Below are 20,919 nucleotides of genomic sequence, written 5' to 3'. Positions count from 1 at the left end.
GAACTCTTCCAAGTCACCAGTCTTGATCTTTTCTTAACTGCTCTCAGGGGATCCAGAGAGTGCTTCTGGTGTCTGGCATGAGCAGCGTGGCCCTGTGCCCTGAGAGAGCCAGTGCGCTACTCATATTGGCCTTAAGTCTAGTCACCCGCTGTGTAGAGCCTACCACCCAGATGGTATAGACTCAGATTCCAGTCCACTTGGAAAGGCTAGGTCCTGCCAACTCCATCTCCAAGGGGGCAGTCTGTATAGAAGCCACGTGCCAAACTACCCAGGACTTTGCCAACCAGAAGATGGTGAGTGGTCCTGTCCTGTAAGTCCACCTAAAACAGGCAGCAGATGGGAAACTGGAACAGGGTGGAGAACAGCTGGATGACATTTGCTGCATAATAGCTCTTGAGGGATTCGAAAATCATTGTTTAATTTCCCTTCCCGTTTTCTCATGTAAATAAATGTCCTATGTCAGGGATGTGGAAGTCAGAAATTTTGTTTGTTGAAACTCAGCCTCACAGCTCTCCAGCCTTCTTCTTACTGATTGCTGACACACATGTCCAAGCACCTGCACACATGCACGCAGACATTCAAGTGCACAAAGACATATACATGCACATGTAAGCATTCACCTCCACCAATAGGGCAATGCTGCTAACTGTGAACCTAAGGCCTTATTTTGTTTATTGTGCATCTAAGGGCCTTGCCAGGGCCTGGGTTTCCTCTCTGAAGTCTCTTTTAAAAATTAAATCTGGCTCTTTGGGGCTGTAACAGGAAAACTGAATTTGAGATACAGTAATTCTAGATATTTATATCCTTCCGTCATTTGCTCAGTTGGTCTTCTTGCAGCTGTGGTTCGTTAGGGATTATGACACCAAAAGGAATAGCAGAAATACACATATTTAATAAGAATTTTTTTTTCTTCATTTCTTTCCCTGGCTCTAAATAGCCAGTTGGAGGGAGGGGAGCTCTGCCTTAGGAGAGGATCTCAGGGGCCAGGAACAGTTGCCCTGGAGTTGGGGGCCAGGCCTGCCTGGAGAGAGGACTGAGACGGAAGCCTGGAAAAGCTGGAGCTGGATTCTGGTCCCCAAGTTTCCTGCAGAGGAGAGGAGAGTGGCTCTGCAGGTGCCCATCTACAGAAGAATTTAAAGCCCAGTTCTGCTTTCTTGAGTGCCTAGTTTGAAGGCCAGGTGTTCTGTGGTCTGGGTAATCCATTAGCTACACTCTTCATTGCTTTTGTGGATATGCCCTTGGGCCCCAAAAGGAAGCTGGAGACGTTGGAAGACTCCTGAGTCAGGGAGCATCCTTCTTAGTGACAGGAGTGGCAGGTAGTCACCTGGGTGTGGGCCAAGACCCCCGAAGGGTCCCGGGGCCCACAAACAGCCCTTGGTTTCAGTTCTAAGTCACTTTGAGGTACACACATGCTCAGAGGCTATGTTTCCATTTGCCTTCTGACTCCAGATAGTGTCTGGATCCTGGACCCCAGGATCTTTGGCTGGGGGTGTTTCACAAGTGTTTCTTGATTCTCTCGTGTAATAATCCATCAGTGCAAGTAGGGGGTTATTCTTCATTACCAGAGAAAAAAGAGAAGGAAAAAGGACAAGACTTTTCTTGTCTTTAAAAGCTGTGCCCTTTCAACTGAGAGCCACTCACCCCAGCTCTCTGCAATGTGGTGAAATTTCCCCAGGCTAGCCCATCGGGTTCTGGGAGCTCAGCATAAAAATTACAGCTGCCTTTGAGACCGCCTGACCCTGATGCATCAAGCCCTGGAGTGAGGCCAAACCACCACTTAAAATGACAATTCTGTACAAAGTGGCACAATGACATGTTAAAAATATATAGATGGATATAGATGTAATATGAAAATATATATTTTTCCTGCTCTCACCATCAGAAGCAGGCATGTTAAAGGTATTAACAATTGGTGTTCCTCTCTGGAGGGATCCTCTAGTTATGGGCTTTGGAACCCAGACAGGAAATGTGAATCATGCAGCAATGCAAAATTAATTCAGACGGAAAGAAAGGATGTAGCCCAGGTAACTGGGGTGGAGAGGCCCACGGGGGGCTGGAGGTGTCTAACCTGCCTCCTGCCCTTGTCCTCCCCAGCTCTCTGTGGCAGAAGAGAGGCTTTCTTTGAAGAGGATGGCTGCTGTGGGACCTGGAAGCTACCAAAGGTAGAGTGAGTTGACACACCCTTTCATTTTAAGGCGAAAACCTGAGGAGGAAATCTCTGTGCAATGGCCAAGCCTCCACATGGCTGTCCTGACTTTCTAGGGCACCTGGAAATCCGTGGAAAGCTTGTTGTGCATATATTGAAGGCACAGATGTGGTTTTTACCCTTCTATCCCCTTGGGGCTGGCTCCAGACAGGCAGAGGTGGAGGTGACTCAGACGGAGGAGACCTGAGGCCATCTGTACCTGGGCCCAGCAGCATTTGCCCCTCCCTTGCTAGGGGGATGGAAATTTCCCAGACTAGATTTCCTCCTCAGAGGGGGGAAAGACAGAAACAGCTTTACCTTTGTTTCCAGATTTTAATTTCCTGGAATCTGTCCCAAGCGTTATTTCTAAGTTGTTGTGTTGTTGTTGTTGATGTTTCCAAAATAACCTCTCAGTTCAGACAGGAGAGATAACCTTTTGGCCCCTTCCTGTTTAAAAACCAAAGATGATTTTTCTGTTCTTAAACTACAGCACCTTTCCATTGCAAACTACTTGCTCTGGCTCTTTGTAACGCGATGTGAAATTCCTGGTACTGACAGACTTGTGGATCAAATTTCCGGAGTAAAAGAATAATTTGGTAACAAGCTCAGTGTTTTCCAGCTCCTTCTGGGCTTGCTGGCAACCAGACTACAGCTTTCTCTATCAGCTCCTGCATTTACTGATCTCTCCATATACTTTTTATTTTTATTTTTGATTTCGGCGTTCTGATGTCTGCCTTATTTTAAACTTTGAAATTGAGATATAACAGTCAGGTACACACTAATGTTATCCATACAGCTCAGTGAAGGGTTACATCTGAATACGCCCACATAACCCCCATCCAGATCATGTTACAGGACCCGTCGAGCACTCCCATCCGCCAGTCCACACCAGCCCTTCCTTGCCCAGGCGTAACCCCATCTTTCACATCTATCACTGTAGGCGAGATTTGTCTGTTCTAGAGTTTCACCTGAATGGAATCATCCATTCTGTACTCTTTTGTGCCTGGTTCTTTCATTGAACAGTATGTTTTTAAGATTCATCCATGTTGTTGCATGTCAGTAGATTTCTATAGTACTCCATTATATGAATGTATGATAAATAGTTATATTGATGAATAGTTGGGTTGTTTGTAGATTGGGCTAAAATGGATAAAGCTACTCTCAACATTCTTTTACGTGGTTTTCTTTTTTCTTTTTTCTTTTCTTCCTTTTTTTTTTTTTTTTTGGTAAACATATACTCCCATTTCTTCTGGATATCTAAGACTGGAGTTACTGAGTCATATGCATACGTTTAGCTTTAGCAGATGCTTCCAAATGTGTTTCAAAGTGGTTGTAAGAAGTGGCAGCTCTCCCTCAGTACCCTGTCCAGCACTGGGTTTTGTCTGTCTGTACAGTTGTTTATACAGGTAGTTGTTGCATGTGTTTTCTCCAGGGGCCCCTTCTGCCTTAACCACACCTTAAATTTCTCAGAACATACCATGGAAGGGGTAGGGTAGCCCCTCCCGGGAGCTGTACTAATGTGAAAACCGTAAGTCCCATGTCTCGGGAGCCCTCTTACTTCCTGGCAAACTGGCGTGGTGGGTCACCCTAAATGGAGGATGGAAAGAAAAGAGGCTTTGGCAAGGAGCTGAATGGTTTGAATCCTACTTCACCCACTAACAGTGTGAAATCAGTCAAGGGAAAGAGTAACTGACAGACAGATAAATATGTAGCAGAGCAAATACAGTAAAATGTTAATGGCACAATCTAGGTTGGTGGGTACACAGGTGTTAATTGCAAAATTCTTTCAACTTTGCTGTATGTTTGGAAATACAGATAATAAAATGTTGGGGGAAAAACAGTAGGGATAATGCTGCTTGCTGTAAGGGCTCTATTTCTTTCAGGTCATGGAGCAGCTAAGAACAAATGCTCTCATCGTTCAGGTCTTCACATCTCAGCTGCCCCACCCAGTTCCTTTATTTCCTAAAAAGCCTTTCAGGGGGCGCCTGGGTGGCCCAGTCGGTTAAGCGTCTGACTTCGGCTCAGGTCATGATCTCACGGTCCGTGAGTTCGAGCCTCGCGTTGGGCTCTGTGCTGACCGCTCAGAGCCTGGAGCCTGCTTCAGATTCTGTGTCTCCCTCTCTCTCTGACCCTCCCCCGTTCATGCTCTGTCTCTCTCTGTCTCAAAAATAAGTAAACATTAAAAAAAGAAAAAGCCTTTCAGAAGAAGAGAGACGAGGGAGTAAATAGCAAATAAGAGCAAATGAAGAGAGCTTGTCTTTAAATTCCAACAGTCATGTTGCTTTGCTCAGTCTTCTTGTGATAGAGCCGGAAGCTTAGAGTCAAATCTCCCACCTCCCTGTCCCCTGGCCCCGCCCCTGGCCCCCCCACATTGACCTCCCACCAGCCTCAGGTAGAATAGGGCTGGACGATTACACGTGACCTGATGCCTTCTTGAGCCATATTCTCCAGCCTCTCTGCTTCTAACTTTGCTGTCATCGCTTGTAAAGCTGACTTAGTTTTATCCTCTTTCAAAGCCGTCTCTTGTTCCCATGGCAACTTACTGGGGGTCTTCTATCACCATGGGAACATGGCTGCTGGGTTTAAATACACCTTATCACCACAGCATTAAAAAATATGGGGAGAGAGGGAGACGGGTTGTCAAGGAAACAGAATTCAGGTCTTCTCCATGAGAGATAGGCTGGGGAAGAGGAAGTGCTGTTGGGAGTTTAGAACCAGCACCACACCCAGTCTTGCTTCTGTTGGGATGACCATGCATTCTTTGTGCAGATTCTGTGCATGTGCCCATGTGTGTGATTGTCTGTCAACCTTGGCCATCTGATGAGCTTGATAGCAAAGCATCTGGGAGATTTCAAGGGTCTCAGAGGAAGCTCTGCAGACTCAGCTTGAGGCTATAGGAATGGCATGGTATCTCTCTGTCTCACACACAGACACACAGTGAACAGGTCACTATAGGGCTCCTTGTCATCCTTGTCACCAAGAGGGCAGCACTTCCATGGTGAGCAGCCCAGGAAAACCAAACCAAAACAGAGACCTGAGGCATAGAACAAAAGGGCATAAAAAGGGTCTAAATGACGGGAAATGTGAATCTCATCCATGACATGGGTAAAAAGAGTGTACCTGAAAAAAGCCAGTACTGTTTCTTCTGGGTCATCTATTATTTCTAGAGGCAAATGGGACACTTGTTCAGTCCCCTACCTTGTCAGAGGGATAGTTGATGAGTATTGAGGGCACCCACCTTTCTAATAACAGTGGACAGCAAAGGAAGGTGCTTGGCCCCTCCCTGGTGGAGAAGAAAGAAGACACATGGCAGACTCCCACTCACAGGCTTCTAAGGACCCAGTGCAGGTATCCCCTGCTTTCCAAAAGTTTTTGTTAGGCCACTTCACCTTGATGAAAGGCCTACATCAGTACCTGCTTTTGCTAACCAAAAGAAATCCAAAGAGGATTTCCATTTTTAGGGGAAAAAAAGCCATTGCTATACTAATGTAGGTCTTTTGTAAAAGCAAAGTGGCCTAGTGGGAACTTGCAGAAAGTGGGGGATACTTTTTGCTTTATGTCATTTTGGCTTAAAAGGTTTCTTAAGAACACTCTATGTTCAGAGAGTGGCAGAAACCTGTGTATTGTGTACCATATTGTGTATAGTGGAACTCAGTCAGGGTCATTGCACATATATTCAAAGATTCAAAAAAAATACTAACTCATTAACCTCTATGTCATTACTACTAAGGTACCTGACCCTTTTATGCCCATCCTGGAATTTTATCTTTCAGGAAGAAATAGGAACCAACATGTCCCAGGCCCAGGTGATGGTTCTTCTCCCTTTTTAGTGACTTCTAGGGTCCTCAGACTGTCATGTGATTGCTCAGAGCCACCCTTTGCAATGTTCTGCCCAGTTGATACTCCTTTTCAGTCCCAGCCCAACAGCCCCTGCCCTCTCATGACCTCAGATTTAGCCTCTCCTCCACAGGCATGAACAGAGGAAAGAGGAAGGGCACTTGTCTTAGGAAAGTCTGGGTTTGAATTGCATGCCCATCACTACCTAGATTGGTGAACTTGGAGGAATCTCTTACTTAAGTTTCTATTTCTGAAATAAATTCACAGGAAGATTCTAAGGATTAAGTGAGATAACGTAAAAGTGTTCGGCAAACTCTGGGCACTATGCACTGACAAGGACTGAAGATTGTACCTTTCATGTAGCCCTGAGCAAACAGGGAGACTTGGACCATAGAAGTGATTCTGAGGCGGCCTCGTCAGAGGTGGGATGTGGGCCTTTCTGGCTGTGAGCTTCTGAGAGCAGGAGCCACGCCCACAGGCCCCAGTCCTGTGCTGGGTTCCTAATAAGCTCAACAACAGCTGCTGATTCACAGGTGTGGTCTTATTGACTGGGACATCCAGGGCCCTCCACAGGCTCTACACAGTGGGTGGCAGCATGTCCATACATGGGCTAAGTGGGAATGAAAACCTGCAGGTCCAGACAAAGCTGAGCCAGCCCCATGGAGCCGCTGCAGAAGGAGGGCAGGAGGGCTATGAATTTTGAGTGTCTCTAGGAAGGACATGATTCATAGTCTGCTGCCAGGAGGGGACCTCTCTGCAGGTCTTGACTCCATTTTTTGGAGCTTACTCCCCACCCTGGCCACTGCCCCATATTCTCCTCTTAACACTTGTCTGCTTGGCAGGCCAGCCTGGTAATAGCTCCAAGGGAGACAGATTATTAGTCCTTCTCCAGAAAGAACCAATTATTCAATAGCCTCACCTACAGTTTTCTGAAAGCAGGAAGAGTGCTACCTCCTGCTGCCACCTGGGACGCTTATTCTGACAGCAGAACCTTAGGCCTGCAGTGGGCTAGATCCGAGTGAGGGGTCCGACACAGATGCAGTGCCAGTGAGGTGGAAGGAAGGTGGATGGAGGATATGTGCAACAGGATACAGGAGTGGGATCAGGAAATCACCCAGTGCCAGGCTCCCAAACAAGACTGAATGTACCACCAGAGGCATGTGGCATTGTGCCTGGAGGAAAACCACGAGGTCTGCACATAGTGTACTCTCTAATAAGTAATCTAAAACATCACTTAATGTTAACACAGTGAACAAGGATCTGTTTCAATACAAGGTGTCATTTTTGCATGAATTGCATCAATTGTGACTTCCAATTTTTTTTTCCTGCTTTTTATTTTTCTTGCTGCTCAGTCCTCAGGTTATACTTTTTTCTAGAGCCCTGGAGGTATGACTTTTCTGTCTTCTGCGATCAGGGTATTTCATTCAATCATCCATTCATTCAGTTATCAAATATTGAGTGGTAACGATGAGTTAGGCACAAGAAATCCAGCAAGGAGCAAACCACACATGAACCTGGAGTTCATGGAGCTTCCTCTCTGGGGAAATCTTTGAAAACGTTGATGAACCAAAATGGTCTCCTTTGTGTTTGAAGATCGTCCATGGGGCATGGTGAACTTTCTTTTCTCTCACCAGATCTGTACACAGAGATTAGATAAGTAACAGTTGCTTGTTGAACGAATGAGTGAATAACAAATAGCTTTCTCCATTGGATGAGAAGGCTGACTGGCTGACTCCCAAAGTGCTTTCCAACCTCTGACTCTATGCTTCTCTCTTCCCTGTGCTGCACAGACACTGGCAGAGGTGTTATTGGCCCAGGCCCAGGAGGGGTTTCTGGAACTCCTTTCCATTTGTCTCCTTTAGAGTCTTGTGATTTGATATCTTGAAGACAAAGTCAGCTTCCTCCAGGAGGCTGGGCAGTCCACGAGTCTCCAAGTCTTTTTTTTTCAGTCTTCTCTTCCTTGACTAGTCAGGCAATGGAAGAAACCCGTTGGGGCCTAGAATCTTTTTTTGTTTTGCGTTGTTTCAAATTTTTATTTAAAGTCTAGTTGGCTAACATATAGTGTAACATTGGTTTTAGGAGTAGAATTTAGTGATTCATCCCTTACATATAACACCCAGTACTCATCATAACAAGTACCTTCCTTGGTACGCATCACCCATTTAGCCAACTCCCCACCCCCTCCCTCCATCAGCCCTCAGTTTTTTCTCTATAGTTAAGAGTCTCTTATGGTTTGCTTCCCTGTCTCTTTTCTCTTCTCATATATTCATCTGTTTTGTTTCTTAGATTCCACATTTAAGTAAATTTATATGGTATGTATCTTTCTTTGACTTGTTTCACTTAGCATAATACACTCTAGCTTCATCTACATTGTTGCAGATGGCAAGATTTCATTCTTTTTGAGGGCTGAGTAATATTCCATTGTATGTATGTATGTATATACACACCCCATCTTTTTTATCCATTCATCAGTTGATAGACAGTTGGGTTCTTTCCATAGTTTGGCAATTGTTGATAATGATGCTATAAACATTGGGGTTCATGTGCCCATTGGAGTCAGCATTTTTGTATCCTTTGGGCAAATATCTAGTAGTGCAATTCCTGGGTCATAGGGTAATTATATTTTTAACCTTTTGAGGAACCTCCATAGTCTTCTCCAGAGTGGCTGTACCAGTTCGCATTCTCACCAACAGTGTAAGAAGGTTTCCCTTTCTCCACCTCCTCGTGAACATCTGTTGTTTCTTGTGTTGTAATTTTAGCCTTTCTGACAGGTGTGAGGTGGTATCTCATTGTGGTTTTGATTTGTATTTCCCTGATGGTGAGTTGTGTGGAACATCTTTTCACGTGTCTGTTGGCCATCTGGATGTCTTCTTCGGAAAAATGTCTATTCATGTCTTCGGGTCTAGAATCTTAAAAAAAGAAAAAAAGGCTATCAGTTGATAGGGGCTGGAGACAAAAAGAGAAAATTAAATACTTCTCTCCCACCTCTGTTTTGGGCAGGGAATGTGTTTGCTTCAAATATGGTGGAAGCCTAGCAAAGGTGGGCTGGTTCCTAATTGGAGATGTATAAACTTCACCTCTGAAAGGCACCATCCAAAATGGCCCAGCCCAGAAACAAAGAGGTAGGGTATATACACCTGCAAAGTCTTGTGTCACAGTGACCATGCACATGGGCACAGGAAGTAGAAGGGACAAGAAGGTCCTGGACATGTGGGAAATTGAGTTGGGCATGAGAGTGGAAGGCTCCAGCTGGGCCACGTCCCTGTGGTGTGACTGTCCCCATTGTTTCCCTTGGAAGGGTATGTGTGTGCATGTATGTGTGTGTGTGTGTGTGTGTGTGTGTGTGTGTGTGTGTGTCTTTGTGTCTATGTGTGTGTACGTGTGTTTGGGCGGTGGTGGGCAGGTGCATGTAGCATTCACAGAGCTCCTGTCATGTGCAATTTGGGCATATCACACATTTAACCCTCACAACAATTTAGTCAGAGGATGTGGCACTGTTACCATTTGAGAATCAATAAAGCTGAGTTTCAGAGGGTTTAAGCGGTTCTGTGGCTCGAGGTCTAGGGTATCATGATGCCTCTCCCCTTTAGCTTCCACACAGCATGGGCTTTAAAGACAGAGTAATTCAAATTCCCAACTCCTTCCAAGTAGGACTGGTACTTTGATCTAAGAAGACCCATCTGTGAGAGAGACTAACCATCAGGCCCACTGGAAGCAGCTGTGGGCCCTTAAGTGCTCAAGAAATTGCTGGTTCTGGGGGCGCCTGGGTGGCTCAGTCAGTTAAGTGTCCAACTTCAGCTCAGGTCATGATCTAGCAGTTCGTGAGTTCAAGTCCTACGTCCGGCTCTGTGCTGACAGCTCAGAACCTGGAGCCTGCTTCAGATTCTGTCTCCCTCTCTCTGCCTGCCCCCCACTCATGCTCGCTTTCTCGCTCTCTCTCAAAAATTAATAAACATTCAAAAAAAGAAAACAAAGAAATTGCTGGTTCTGGTAAAGGAGACAAGTTGGTCCTATACTTTTATAAGAGCTCCTACACTGAAGGTAATGCCCCCACCCACGGCCTGCTGAGCGCCTTCACATGCAGCCCTTGAACCAGTGCCAATGTCCCAGGCTGCTACGTGAACATGTCCCACATTAAGTGATCAGGCTGGCCAGAGCTTACTCCCCCAGCAATGACTTAGCAGGGACTCACCCTCCTCCCAGCAAGCAGCATCACTGGCATTGGAGCCTCACTTCAGCAGCAGGGAGATATTATTCCTCACTCTTCCCCTTTCCAGGTAATTTATCACCCAGAAACAGGGTTATGGAGAGATGTTTAACGGAGAAATGACTCTTGTGGGGAGCTGGAAGAATAAACCTGTCCCTAAGGTGCCGTGTCTCATTCTGGTTGCCGGGGAGGGGCAAGGAGGGGAGAGAAGCAGGCTGGAGGTGAGGCAGGAAGAACACTGAGTGAATGTAAGAGGCCCTGCAGAGAAATTGGCAGCGCATGCTTACTAGACGAGGTGCCGGGGCCTGGGAAGATGTGTCAACTCTCTCTTGCTTGGGAGTTGAACAGTCCTTAGACGTTTCTGCTGCAATCCCTGCCACTCAGTTATTTATGTTTTAGAAGCCCTGGCCCTACCTGGGATGTGTTGGAGACAGAGAAAAAAGATCTCATAGCACCAGGAGCCCTGGGTTTCAGCATGACCCTTTGGAGCTGAGGCTGGGCAGAAATGCAATGATGTTTGCATTCCATGGATTAGCTTTGAGGCCATAGGGGAAGAGGAGAGGGTGGTTGTCTAGGACAGAGACAAAGCAATCCTTGTTATGAGGAATAGGGATGGAAAAGGTTGATGTATCCTCTTTAGGTTTCCAGAACCCAATTTTGTTTTTAATTGAAGTACAGTTGATATACAATGTTGCATTAGTTTCAGGGGTACAGCATAGTGGTTCGACAAGTCCATACTAGGCTATACTCACAAGTGCTGCTACCGTCTGTCACTATATAATGTTATACCATATCATTGACTGTATTCCCTATGCTCTACTTTTTATCTCAGTCACTTATTCATTCCATAACTAGAAGTCTGTATCTTTACCTCCCCTTCACCCATTTTACCCATCCGCCCTTTCCCTTCCCTCGCTTCCCCTCGGGCAAGCATCAGTTCTTTGTATTTACTGTTTGTTTCTGTTTTGATCATTTGTTTTCTTTTTCAAATTTCACATAATGGTGAAATTATATGGTATTTGTCATTATATACCTGACTTAATTCACTTAGCGTAATAACTTGTACGTCTACTCATGTTGTCACAAATGGCAAGAGCTCGTTCTTTTTTATGGCTGTGTAATATTCCATTGCATATATACTTATATAACCTATATATACATATATGTGTATAAAAAAACACCACATCTTCTTTATTCATCTGTAGATGGACACTTGGGTTGCTTCCATAATGTGGCTATTGTAAATAATACTACAGTGAACATAGGGGTACATATGTCATTTTGAATGCATGTTTTCATTTTCTTTTGATAAATACCCAGTAGTGGAATTACTGGATTACATTTCTATTTTTAATTTTTTGAGGAATCTCCATAGTGTTTTCCACAGCCGCTGCATCAGTTTACCTTTCCACCAACATTGCAGGAGTGTTCTCCTTTCTCCACATCCTTGCCAACACTTGCTATTTTTGTCTTTTTCATACTAGCCATTCTGACAGGTGGTATTTCATTGTAGTTTTGAGTTGTATTTCTCTGATGATTAGTGACGTTGAATATCTTCATGTGCCGGCCATCTGGATGTCTTTGGAAACATATTTATTCAGGTCCTCTGCCCATTTTTTAAGTGGATTATTTGTTTTTTGGTTGTTGAGTTGTGTAAGTCTTTTATATACATATTTTGGATATTAACCTCTTAGCAGATGTATCATTTGCAAATACCTTTTCTCATTCATTAGGTTTCCTTTTTGTTTTGTTGTTGATTTCCTTCATGGTATAAAAGCTTTTTATTTTGGTATCACCCCAATGATTTATTCTTGCTTTTGTTACCCTTACCTGAGGAGACATGTCTAGGAAAGTGTTGCTAAGGCTGATGTGAAAGAGATTACTGCCACATTTTCTTGTAGGAGTTTTATGGTTTTAGGTTTCACCTTTAGGTCTTTAATCCATTTTGAGTTTATTTTTGTGTATAGGGTAAGAAAATGGTCCAGTTTCCTTCTTTTGCATCTAGCTGTCTAGTTTTCTAACACCACTTATTGAAGAGATTATCTTTTTCCCCAGTGTATATTTTTGCCTCCTTTACCATAGATTAATTGACCATTAATTGTGGGTTTATTTTGGGGCTCTCTCTCTGTTTTGTTCCATTGATTGATCTAGGAGTCTGTTTTGGTGTCAGTACCATACTGTTTTGATTACTATAGCTTTGTAGTATATTTTAAAATCTGGGATTGTGATGCCTCCAGCTTTGTTCTTCTTCAGATTGCTTTGGTTCTTCTGGGTCTTTTGTACTTTAGTATATATTTTATGAGTTTTTTGTTCTAGTTCTGTTAAAATACTATTAGTATTTTGATAGGGATTGCATTGAATCTAGATTGCTTTTGATAGTACGGAGATTTTAACAATATTAATTCATCCATTCCATGAACATGGTATGTACAGGACCCAATTCTTGCCTCAGTTTCCTTTATTCCATTTCTATCCAGTTTTATTGCAGAAAATCTTGTCACTCTGCTGCTTTTCATAATAAAGAGAATCACTCAGTCTCTCCTGATAAAGTAGCCTGCTTCATTTTCTGTTCCTTTTCAATGTTACTAGGGCGAGGTGATATTTTTTGCCTGTAGCATGAAATATAAGGGGAACCAAAAGACTCAGCCACCAAGGTAAATGATATTTTGATACAGGATTTATAAAATCAAAATCAATGCCAAAAATCTCAATGAACAAAATACCCAAAATTTAAATGAATACATGAACACTACTGATTTCTCTTTTCACCTCAGGTTCCAATATGACTTAGCACAGCAAAGCATATAGATAGCACTCAATGCACTTGGCACCAAGAGGTCCAGTGGAAAGCAGGACAAACATACCCCCAACCCCTTGTTAGTGAAACTTCCAATCCTAGTGGAACAGAGAAACGGATGAGAAAACATCAAAGACTCACAGTTGTAATCAGTGAGACCAGCAGGGTTTGGTAGCGGAGAAGGTTTGGACAAGATAGAGGAGCTTATCTGGGGATGTGATGTTCTCCTACATCTTGAAGGATGGGAAAGCCAGCTGTTGTGGATTGGATTGCATCCCTTCAAGATTAATATCTTGAGGCCCTAACCTCTAGTACCTTAGAATGTGACCTTATTTGGAAATAGGGTTGTTGAAAATTAGTTAATTAGTAATTAGTAATTAATAATTAGTAATTAGTTAATTGCTATTAGTAATTAGTAATTAGTTAAGACATGCTCGTACTGGAACAGAGTAGCCCCTTAATCCAGTATGACTAACATCCTTACAAAGGAGGGAAATTTGAATTCAGACCATGCACACAATGAGAATGCCCTCTGAAGATGAATACAGACTGCTTCTCCAGGCTAAGAAACACCAGAAATAGCAGGCAGACCACCAAAGGTAAGAGAGAAGCCTGGTACAGATTCTCGCCTCAGGAGAACCAGTCCTGTTGGCACTTTGATCTTGGACTTCCAGACTCCAGACCTTTGAGGCAGTAAATTTCTGTTGTTTAAGCCACCCAGTTGGTGGTATTTTACTATGTCAGCCACAGTAAGCCAATATGCTTACTAGCCATGCAAATAGCAATGATAATACATGTCCAGGGAAAGTGAATAGTGTGGAAAGGCCCTTACTCAGCAATCTTTGTCATTAGCAGGGAGGTGACACTGATCAAGTATGATTCTAATGTCCAATTTAAGCTTATTTTTATTTGTCGTCTATTATACCTGCATCACCTCTCAAACAGATTCTTTCTCATCATTAAAAAAACTGTAGGAACCTGGAGAAGACATCAAGGGTGATTATTCACGCCTAAGCTGGTCTCTGTTAACCACAGGGACTCTGCTGGTAGATGGGTAGTGAGTGGCCAGAAGTTTGAGGTCAGAGGTCAGCATCAGGGGTTCCTGGGGCTGGGAGGAACCATGAGAAGGATCTTCTCTTCCAGTCCCCAAAGTGAAGTATGTGGAGTAGCATCACAGACAGCAGGATTTGGACCTGAAATTACTCCACAGGGCTCCGGGAGGAGTTTTGGCAAGACACTGCACATCTTCAGAGCAGGTGGTCTCTTCTGTCTCTACAATCAAACACATTTTTTTTTTCTCTTCTGCAACAGACTGTTGCCTGGGCTCCTAGAACCACGGTGTTTTTTATCTTTCTCTTCTCAGCATGGACTGCAGATCCCCAGCCTGGAAGCCCTGCCCTGTTTGTCTCTGAACACTGGGGGTCCAAGGAGGCTGCGCCCACCCTTGGGGAGCTCCCAGAACTGCTGGATATGTGTGTGCACAGCAGTGTGTGAAGAGAAGCAGCCTCTTCTGATCTTGAGGGGGACACGAGATAATCTATTTAAAGCCTTGGGGGAGATTACCTTGTCTGTTGACTAGTAAACAGGTGAAAGAGGAAAAGAACTATAGATTTTCCTTAAGAAACAACTATTATCTCCTTTTGCCTTTCTCCTCCAGTACACAGTACCCCCAAATTGGAAGCATCAGGCATAAATGTCCCACTTTAAATGTTTCTTGTAACAATGAATATTGTATGTGAATCAGATTCCATTATATTAAACTCCACTTGGACTCCAAATTCTTTTACAACAGTGGAATTTTGCATTGTTCCAAATCACATTTCCAGATCCCAGACTGGAATTTGCATTTGGTTTTCGGCTCTACAGCTAACCAATGTGATCGCAGGCAAGTCATTAAAAATTCTTTGACCCTGAGTTCCATCTGTCATAACTTGGGGGTATGAGGTATAGCTGTCCTAATTCCTTGAAGTTTGTTAGGAACTGGTAAGATTATTTTGTAAAAGTATAATTTTTTTAGATGGGGTTTCTATAAACCCCATCTAATGTTAACTTATTCATGATGGAACATCGATTATAACTGGAGAAGCTATTTGGGCTCTCTGCTTATGTGGGGTGGTGGTTTAAAGTCCAGTCTGCTTTGGCTAACTCATCTTCTTTATTTTCCAGGATCAGATAATCCAGTTTTTCTCTGTAACCTTACATTTCCGTACTCGTTAACTGGGAAGCCTGTTGTGCTGGCCTACCCTTCCTTTGACCTTTTCATCATTTTGCTTTTGCCTTTCCCCAGATAAATCTGGGAGCATATAATGGAGACCATATAATTTTGGTGGTCATCTAGTTTATTGATGCTGGGTGAAAAGGAGGACTCAAGCAATATACTTAGTGCCAAGTTAGGAGTTGAGGGAAGTTTGCTTTTTTTAGAAAACTTCTCATTCAGTGTTCATTAGTGGTCTACGTGCATCTGAAAATCTGAGAGTTTGGAAGAAGGGAGCAATGAGGTAGGTGGGACTAAGTTGGAGGCAAAAGTTCCATCAGTAGTCTTCTGTTCTTTCCTTTATATCCTGACTTCTTATGGGATGTGTTTAGTGATGGTAAAAGAGCGAGCACTGCACTGGGCGGCGGGCGGGGGCAGGGGGGGACATGCAAAACGTTTTAACGAGAGCACAAACTGAACATATAACTCTAAGTAAAAGATAGTTTTATTCAAGGTTGGAGACACCCAGAGGCTGCTTCTATGATGCCAGAATACTGGCCATGAATCTTTAGGTTAAACTTTTAACCTTCATGTGCCTCTAGTGGGAGTGGACTTGTGGAGGCATTCTGGGGAGCAATCAGGCATGGCTTCATCAAATTAAGTATACTCATACCCTATGACCCATTCATTCCAGTGCAAGAGATATATTGCAAAGGGGACATGTATGCTCACAGCAGAGTTATTTGTTGTGATGGTGAGGAGTTAAATGCATCTTGGGCATCCATTCCTGAGAGAATGGGAAGGTAACATGTGCATATATACCATGGAAGCCTCTGCAGCAGTTAGCAGCCATTGATTAGATGTAACTATAACAACATAGATGAATGTTGTTCATCTATGAGCAACATAGGTGAATGAATTAAAAACAGAGCTTGTGAAAAAAGTAGGACATAGAATGAGATGTATAACACAACATTTACACAAATTAAAAATGCATGCATACAAAACAGTACCCATTTGCATTAATACATATAAGTAAACAGATATAGATTGAACCATTAGGATGACTAACTGTAGGGATGGGAGTGGGGAGGTGAATATGTGAATAAAGGAGAATAAATGCATAAGATAGTGGTTAGAATGTAAAATACAAGAAGTATGACTTAATCCTCTGCACCTGAGGTCCAAAATAAATTAATAAAAATGTGAAATCTCCTAAGTTTCTGAGTTAGTCTGGGCTCTGCAGTTTGTACAGTCCTCAGTGACCCTAGGAGACCTCCACTAAAAGGGGAGGAGGGTGTTTTGCTGTTTTAAGTAAAACAAAAAAGAACAATCTATTCCATATTGATTTCTCAATGGAGTCTTACACAAATTCCTGTTGGTCCCCATGGTCCTCAACCGTTCTTAGATTTTCCTTTTGGATACCCCCTCATATCCCCCATGGCGAGCTTTCTTAAACTTAACAGCTCTGACCTCAGTTCTGTCGTCTCCCTTACTCTCAAATGAGCTCATTTATACCTTCCTGGAGGCCATAATCTGTTCCACTTAGCTTTTGATCACAAACAATGGAAAGTAGCCTTGTTGCTTTGAGCAAGACAAGAGGTTTATAAGGATGTGGAGACCAACAGAATTCATAAGAGGCTGGAGGAGCAAGCTTGGGAAGTAAGCAAAACTCACAGATGGTCTGGAGGCTGGGCTGCAGGAGTATGACTAGATCCTCCCGTGGTTGCTGTTTGTGGCACTACTGCAACCTGTAGGACACTTGTGCTGGACAGCCAGTGACCATGAGGGACTATGGTAGCCAGCTTCAAAAATGGCCCTTGATGATCTTCACCTCTGGTTCTCACACCCCTGGCGATCCTGCCTACACTGGATAGGGCTCTCCTGTGTCTCCAATGGGATATAGTGGAAATGACAGTGTATGTCTTCCTGGGGAGATAATGGTTTTTGCCTTTCTTTTGGATCATTTGTTCTGGGGAAAACCAACTGCCATGCTATAAGGTCACTCAAAAAGCCCTATGGAGTGGTCCTTATGGAGAGGAAAGGAGGCCTCCTACAAACAGCCAATGAAGAACTGTGGCCCTTGATAATAGTCATGTGAGTCCACCATCTTGGAAGTAGGTCATTAACCTGAGTCAAGCCTTCAGGTGACTGCAGGCCCAGCCAAAATCTTGACTGAAATCTCATGGGAGATCTTGAGTCAGAGCCACCCAGCTAAGCCCCTTCTGAATTCCTGACCAACAGAAACTGAGAGAATAAATATTTGTTGTTTTAAGCCACTAAATTTTGGGGTAATTTGTTACGCAGCTATAGGTAACTAATATGTCTCCCCTTCACTTTTAGGTCACATTCACCTCATTGAAAGATCGAGGAGGAGCTTCTGATTGAACATATGTCATGGGTCATACCCTGGCTTTCAGGAACTAGTGGAATAGGGTGAGGTGATGTGAGGCTATTTCCCCTCTTCCTCTTCAGTGGCAGAGGGGCAGGCATTGCCTCAGCTACCACTACACACAAACGGAAGCCCACTAACTGGAAAGATTGTTGGACTTTTTGTACAACCAAAATTCAGCAGTGTCCACTACCCCTTTGTATCTGAATTCCTGCAATATGTATTCTTCCAATCAGAATCTGTTAGGGTGGTAGGGCCATCCTTCTCTGTCTTCCTTTTATTTTTTTGGTCCCTAGAGGAGATGAATCCCTCCTTCTCTCCAAAGTTACCCTCAGATTCTGGTTGGACCTGGAATCTGTCCCCCACATGCCTCAGATTTTCCACTCATTAGTTACCTCCTTTCTGGCTCACATTTTAAAATGTTTGCTCTCTGTGAAAACACACTAATTTTAATGTCTCCTTTGTGTGTAAGCATTCTGTTTAGGATTACTTTTCCTTATCTTTCCTCCCCCAGGAAAAGATAGTCTCAGTTTAGCTCCAGGGCTTTGTACACACCTTTTTCATAGTGTTTCATAGTTAACCCCTCCGGGAAGCACATCCTCCCTGGGTAGGAGGGCCTGGGGTGGGCAGTGGGTCATTCCTGAATGACCACAAAGCCAATATGCATATGCTCCAGTGAATGGAAACTGGTCATGGTCGACTGACTGCACACCTCTCACAGGTGCACTTCTCACCCCCCGTCATTCAAAGCAACTTTGTAGAGAAAGGCGTTTGAAGCATGGATGGGGCTACTATAGTCTTCCTATTCTTACAAGATTCTGGGACATCACTAGATGGAGAAACTTCTTGAAGTTTTTTTCATGAAACTTTCTCGAAGAAATGTGCCTTGTTGCCATTATGTCCCAGCGTCTAGCACAATGCCTCAAATGGAGAACATTCTCAACAAATTGAGTGAATAATTGAGTGAACAAATTGATGTATGGAATATATGGAACGTAGAGTTACTCTGACCCTCATGTATGTATGATTGTGATGCTTTTCCCTGAACAGACCCTTGAGAGAGGACAAAAGAGACAAGGCAGTACCCTTGCCTTGGTACTGGGCAAGGGAAATGCTCTGACATCAGAAGGTATTTGGAGAAAGAGTGAGGAGGCACAGTTCAAGGGCTAGAAGTCCACTGGTATGGGGGCTTCTGACCTGTCCTTGGGTAAAGTCATAACCCTTTCACAGCAGTTCAAGAATTGACACAGGACCCTTTACTAGAGCCTCACTGCATGGCTGAGACAGGTGGGGGAACAAAGGAGAGACAGAGAATGAAGACCATGAGATGATCTGCTGTCCAGATACAGTGAATTCACCTTCGTATCTCTACCCTGTGCAGCAGAGGCCATCTGTAGTCAGTACCTGTCAGGAGCACAGGTGTGGTTCAGGCAGGTGCTCCTGCCGCTGGAGACTAGATCTTGGGGGCTGAGTCTCAGACCAAAGTTCCTTCTCGAGTCCTACCTGTGTGAGTGCTGGTTCTTTCCTGTGGTTGACCCCAGGATCATCATCTTTAAGGGAGACATTTCTACCCACAGGGCGGTGGTCTTTCAAGCGCCGACACACAAGAAGGCAGCCCTACTTGTGACAGTCCGGACAGAGTGAGAGGCATTTTGGAACTATGGGTCTTATTGTGAAGAAGAATAGTAGCGGGGCCAGAAAGAGTGTGAGCCTGGAGGTGGGGGACTGAACAGAGAGCATGGTCTGCTTCTCTCCCTTTAATTGTTTTATTAAATTTTTTTGATTTTATTTTTTAAGTTTATCTAAAAATTTTTGTCTTTGGCTATTATTTTACCCCTCATCTTTTTTTATTGGAGGTGGGAACACATTTCACATGTATGAAAACTGTTAGGCTGGGGACTCTACCAAGTATATCAGACTGAGGCAGGTGTGGTGCTGGTAGTGCTTGGAGGGAATCTCTTTCTAACAAAATAGTAAAACCTGTGATGACACTCTCATTCTTTCTCCCTTTGTTCCACACATACCTCTGCTTCCTCACTACCCATCTCTTTGGGCTCCATCCTTACCACCTTCACTAACATCATCAGAAACCTACCCTGCCTGCTGAATGTCTTTCCTCACCTCTCTCTCTGTAGTGGTGTTGTTGTGGATCTTGGTCTCCACTGGTTTCCATGACCGTGTCTTCTCCTCCAGTGTTTTTGACCACCCTCAGGGCTTGCTTCAACTTCTCTTTTTGTCTTTGTGCTCCTTAAATGCAGACATTCCCTGAAGTTTATTTTGCAGACATCTCATCCTCTGTTTGAAGTCCATCCACACTATGTATCATTCCATGTAGCCGATTCCTGAATCTTTCTAGCCTAGAATTCCCTTCCCAAAGCTAGACCTACATTTCTCATTATCCAGTGGGCATCACCACATGGGTATGTTTGTGAAACACCAAGTCATTCATTGTGGCTGGAACAGGGAAGAGGAGAGGGGGGAGGAAGGGTCAGAGAATAAGAAGTAGACAGCAAGAGGCTATGAAGGGCCAAGTGTATCCGTCGGAGCTCACATACCAATAATGGAATCTTCTCTATTTAGTGCAAGCAGGAAGGATTTTAATACAGGAGGTTAGGTGCTACAAAATTATTGCAAGGAATAATGGTCAAGTCTTAGAAGCACTCAGCTGCTGGCATGATCAGGAAAACTGCCTCCCCAGTTCAGAAAGCTGTTGAGTTAGGAAGCACCTCCCAAATTAAGAAGCTACTGACTGTAGAAGAGCCTTACCTCTGTCTAATCAGCACCCACAAGTGGTTGTTCTGTATCCTGCTTCTTTGTTCCTGTTCAGCTCAGTTCTGCAACAAAGGCTCCCTTGGCTGTTCTGGTTAGTGGTATCTAAGTCATATCCAGAGCTCCACGTATAAGAGATCCTGGGAAATTTATGATTTTATTTCCAACCTCTGCCTTCTATACCATGTCAGGATAAATGCTGAGCAAGTCATTCCATAGTCTATGTGATGTTGTGTGCATTAGGCAGGTATCTTTCTATTCCAAGTGGCAGGAATCCAACTTTATCTGACTTTGATTAAGAAAATATCATTGTCTTACAGTGAAAACCAAAGAAGGGCAGGAGTCAGTCTGGCTTCAGAGGCAAACGGCCCCTACAACTTCCTTTCTCTCCATCTGCTACCTCTGTCTGCTTTTCTTCGTGTTGGTTCGGCCCTCCTCACCAAAGATGAACTTTGTCTCAGTGAGCCTAGGCATGTGGCCTTAGTGCTCCCAGGCATCCACCATTTATCAGTTCACCATGGCAGAGAAAGGAGCTGGC

At 43.9% G+C, this 20,919-nt stretch overlaps 1 long non-coding RNA gene across 1 annotated transcript in view; it reads left to right on the top strand.

The window, feature by feature from the left end:
* Positions 1-1,907: 1,907 nt before the first annotated feature.
* The window catches only part of LOC113593138 (uncharacterized), a 284,583-nt gene continuing 265,571 nt past the window's right edge, over positions 1,908-20,919 (top strand). Inside the window, exon 1 of the long non-coding RNA XR_003413187.2 lies at positions 1,908-2,162. This is a non-coding gene — a long non-coding RNA (uncharacterized LOC113593138). The remainder of the gene's footprint in view (positions 2,163-20,919) is intronic.

Source organism: Acinonyx jubatus, chromosome D1 (assembly GCF_027475565.1).
Source record: "Acinonyx jubatus isolate Ajub_Pintada_27869175 chromosome D1, VMU_Ajub_asm_v1.0, whole genome shotgun sequence".
NCBI lineage: Eukaryota > Metazoa > Chordata > Mammalia > Carnivora > Felidae > Acinonyx > Acinonyx jubatus.
Note: the sequence above shows the minus strand (reverse complement) of the source record. Positions and strands in the feature narration are given on the sequence as shown.